Source organism: Alosa sapidissima, chromosome 2 (genome assembly GCF_018492685.1).
Source record: "Alosa sapidissima isolate fAloSap1 chromosome 2, fAloSap1.pri, whole genome shotgun sequence".
Lineage (NCBI taxonomy): Eukaryota > Metazoa > Chordata > Actinopteri > Clupeiformes > Clupeidae > Alosa > Alosa sapidissima.
The window spans coordinates 2,991,166-2,996,046 of NC_055958.1; positions in this window are offsets into that span (position 1 = coordinate 2,991,166).

The following is a 4,881-nucleotide window of genomic DNA, read 5'->3' on the forward strand; positions in this document are numbered from 1 at the left end:
GGGTTCCGCCTTAAGTGCTGTTGGTATCATTGAAAATGGACAACAAGGAATAGAAATACTGATACTTACTTTGTGTCGCTTTAACAAAAAGTCGAATCTGGTCCCTGAAGGATATCTAGTTGCGTTTACCCACCCTGCGTGTCAAGCACCACTCCAGATCAGAGAGAGGCCTTGTGCTGGGTTGGTTCTTTAGGCTTGATATCACTGCTCCTGGCATTAGTTTAGTTGTCCAGATCAGAGAGAGGCCTTGTGCTGGGTTGGTTCTTTAGGCTTGATATCACTGCTCCTGGCATTAGTTTAGTTGTCCTACAGTGGCGGGTGTGCACCACTGAATGAGGAGGTTAAAGGTTAGGTACACATGTATACACATCAGCGTCACAGAAAGGGTAGGCCCTGGAGGGTGTTGATACTGCAGTCTGCTGCCTAAGGTGTAGCGATACACAGTACAGACACACGGAGGCCTGTGTCTAGCAGCAGATCGGCAGAGAGATGGGTGTGTGTGTGTGTGTGTGTGTGTGTGTGGGGGGGGGGGGGGGGTGACCTCCACTGCTCTTCCTCCACCTAGAGATGTCCTGGCCAGGGATTATGGAAAGGGGACAGAATATTGATTGAGAGGTGGCTCCTTGCCCAGGACCCTGCCGCTGGTCCCCAAGGCACTTGGTGAGGTTGCAAAAGACAGAGAAACCCAAAGGCACAAAGTACAGCAACTTCTGCATTCATTTAACAATTGTGTTAAATGTTCTTCCTCTGGTCCAGTGTTCAATATGGTCTCTCTGATTTTGCAGCAATGATGGCGATCAGTGAATTAAACTATATGTAAGTGTCAGTGTGCATCAACAGTCAGAACAGTCTTATAGAAACTTTCTGTTACGTAATAGTGTAACTTAACCTTTGCACCACAGAAAAAAAAACAATTAAAGGAAAGTTTAATGAAAAAGTGGTCTTGCAATGGAAAGATTGTCCATAACTTCTAAAAAGTCAAGAGGTGGCTCATGAGCCAGAGGTGTTCATCCTGTGCTTAATGTTATAATCATGTAATTTGAACAATGGAAAAAAGCTGGAAACACTTCAATTAAACAGGATAACCGAGTCCCCTGTTATTATGACCGCCGCTAGCGAAGCTATGTAGCATATAGGGATTGTCAAAGCGAAGCTAGCGAAGCGGTCGTATAGGGATTGTCAAAGCTTTTTTTCTTTCTTTTTTTTTTTTTTTCGTGTCATCTACTTCCTGAAATTTTGGTCAACTATACCCGGTACACTGAAACACCGGGGCTCATGCAATTTGGTGGGTATGTAGCCCCACTAGACTTTTCCGGAAGAATTTCGTTTGGTCCCCGGGGGCCACTCCCCCCCTGCGCTGGGCCCCCCGAAACCCAAAAAATTCAGTTTTTCCTAAATAACTACCTGAACCGTGGCACCGAGGATGAAGACATTTTTATGGTATGTTGGTCTCTTCAGTTAAGATGTTCAGAACTGCACCAAATTTTATGTGTATGATTAACCTGACATTCTCTGGGGGTATGCCAAGTTTCGTAGAATTTCATCCATGGGGAGGGGGTCAAAAAAATTAAGTTATGTGTACATTTAGTGACTGTACACTTATTGGCCTGTAGATGGTGGTGTTGAGCGAAGGGTTGCTGGAAAAGGATATTGTCTCACACGCACTCTTTCTCCCAAACACACATACATACATCAACACACACGCACATGCACATGCACACATACACACACACACGCATGCACACACACTCACATCCACAGACACACGCATCCACATACACAGACACACAAACACACACACACACACACACACACACACACACATGTACGCACGCACACATACACACACAGACAGAAACACACACATGCACACACACAAACACACACACGCACACACACATATATACACACGCAGGCACATACTATCGGTATCGGCAATTAGAACGGCTGACAGCGAGATGCAGACGGCTCTGTGGCGAGACGTAACTTTGTTGAAAGTTAATCTAAAGTGGGTTGAAAAGACAATAGACACTTCCTACAAGGACAACACTGTAGTTTACCGCAGAGAACGTCTAATAAGGGTAGGATGATTTTCACATGAAATGTAATTCCCATTTCTTCTTGAAGCCGAAATAAATCTGAGAATGTTTATCGGACATGCTTGGTTTTTACTGCAGGTACGCTACGCTAATCTTATACAAGTTATATCAATAGCATTGGATAGTCTGGCAATACCTGAAAGATAACCTGTCTATGAAGCATCCTAAACAGGCTGGGACATTTCTGCTTGCTAAATAGGTTTTTCTGCTGTTGATTCACTCACAGTCCTTGGTGGCTCTGTCAGTGCTTTGTAAAATGTTGCATTTAGACCACAAGTCTCAAAAAACATCTGCTAACGTTCATTCCCAAGCGCCCACTAGCTAGCTGCTACTTCAATCCTCTATTTTCAAAGGTGTTTCAAGTAAGGAAGAGCATGGTTCAAAGTAAAGTAGGCTAACCAGGACTGAGACGACGTAATTGACTACATAAATTCGGCAAAGTGAATCATTTGTGTCAACTCGTCACAATGTAGATTTATTAACGCACCCGTGATGATCTACATCTCCATGTAAACCAAATATTTTAGAGCACACTTTGAGAGACGTATCCAGGGCAGGGCTGTACCTGTTGCACGTGCTACAAAAATCTGTGCGATGGATTATTTACCAACGTTATGTCTGATACAGTTTTGCCTATGGCTATACATGCGAGAGACTGAGACGCTTGTTTGTTTGTTTGAAGTGCGTGTTTAGGGTGTGAGAGGGGAATCGATGTGCTTGATTCCAGCTTGGTAGTTGTAGTCTATGTGATTAAAAATCATGTGCGTGTGAAGTATCCAAACAATGATAACACTTTCATTATGGCTGCTTTAGCCACAGACCTTCAGCTACTGTACAGTGGGTCCCAGGTATTTAGAAGTGGCCACTTCATTTGCGCTTTCTGTGATTCACACAGCTGCGTGAAATGTATTAAAACTTTTCGCCAAGAGGTGGCAGCTTAAGTCCGCTTGATACTGTAAGCCAGGGGTTTTCAACCAGTGGTCCGCGGCCTTGAGGACATTGAGGTCCTTGAGGACATTGTTGGTGGTCCCTGACCATGGATTCAGTAGTTGCAATGTGGGAATCAGTATTTTTATTCAGTGGTGGTCCTGGCGTTACGTAATTAGTCAGAATGGTGGTCCCTGGTTCACAATCAGTTGAAAACCCCTGCTGTAAGCCATTGGTTCTCAAAGGAGATTTTATTTGGGTCGCCAGCATAGCCAGGGCTTAGGAGAGCTAACAGCTTTCTAGGATCTAGTTTGTTAACAGTCACTGTTTTTTCATAACTCCCTCTATGCATTTTTGCATTTAGAATAGCTCTGAAACCGGGGGGCGAACATGTCGCAGAAGGGGACGCCAGAGCATGGATATCTCAATCGCAAAATTAAACAATATTTCTATCGGGCGCCTAACGGACGCAGCTCTCAACTTGGCCTGTTAAAATGTGAACAGTCTAGCAACGCATTTCATGAAGGCCCTTTTGGACATGTCAGTTATTTGTACCACTGGCTAGATGTAAAACTGCATTTTGTTTTAGACTATTGGTATTTAATTTGTGCATTGACAATAAAGTTGAATATCATATGAACTAAAGATACTATCTTGCATATGTAGAAGAAGAAACATTCACAAAAAATCCATGGCATGACCTCTCTTCTTGATAGCTGTTCAAAACTGCATGGAAATGACAGGGATTGTTTTGTTTGTAAATAAATAAATAAATACATAAATAAATAAATGTAAAACTGATACCTTCTGCTTTCCCCAAATACAATGTAGCCTACAGGTGTACATGACCTTTCATCAGTCCAGTTGCAATGGATGAACTGTGATGAGCTGCCCTACTTGTGATTGTTTAGAGATTTTAAAGGTTTTATAACAATACTACAAATTTTGGCTAGTGCTACAAATCTATTCACCTTCGCAGCGCCAGTAGGCTACTTGCTGTGCGGCCCGCACACACACACACAAGCATACCACACAAGCATACACAAAAGTTTCAAGAGTGGGGGATGGAGTAGATGATGGATACAAACTGATTAGTGTGATTTATGTTCGCGGAACGGATCTACAGGACTGAGTGGCGGTCATATTTTGTACCACTATGCGGTACATCTAGTTTGAACACATCATTCTTGCAGAGTTTACCACTGGCCACTAGGGGGTAGTATCTCATTAAGACAGCTTACCTTACCAGCTCAGTTAAGAGTCGGCCATATTGTTTTTGCCAGCATTACAGACGTTCCTGTTACAGAGGTTGAATATTAAGCTGTGAACATAATTCATGTAAGTCCACTGTCATTCTTTATTACTGTTTTGTTGCTGTCAAGGTTGGTTAAGTTCTTACTGATATTTATGTTAGACATGTGCATGTAGGAATTACTGATTGTAGCTTATGTTGCTATTTTGTGTATTGCTGCAGGGCTTCTTCATCTTTGTCATTAAACAAGTAATTTGACATCGAGGAGTGTATTTCTTCATGAAGAAGCCATGGTTGTCGTTGAATGTACTGTTCCTGGCTGCGCTTTCAAAACCGGAGATGTGTCTGAAGCACTCGCCATCGCTCTGTTGACAAATCACGGACTTGTCCATCAGAACCCGCCGTCCCAAGCCCCGACCCCACAGGGCCCAAAACTTGATCGGCCCAAAGTCGACGTTGGTGTAACGGTAGAGGAATGGAATGTGTTCATCCGCCGCTGGGATGTCTTTTGCACCGGCTCAGGCATAGGAGCGGCCCAGGCCCCTTTCCAGTTATTTCAGTGCGCTGGACCTGAACTTGGAGACAGCCTGTTGAAAGCCAATC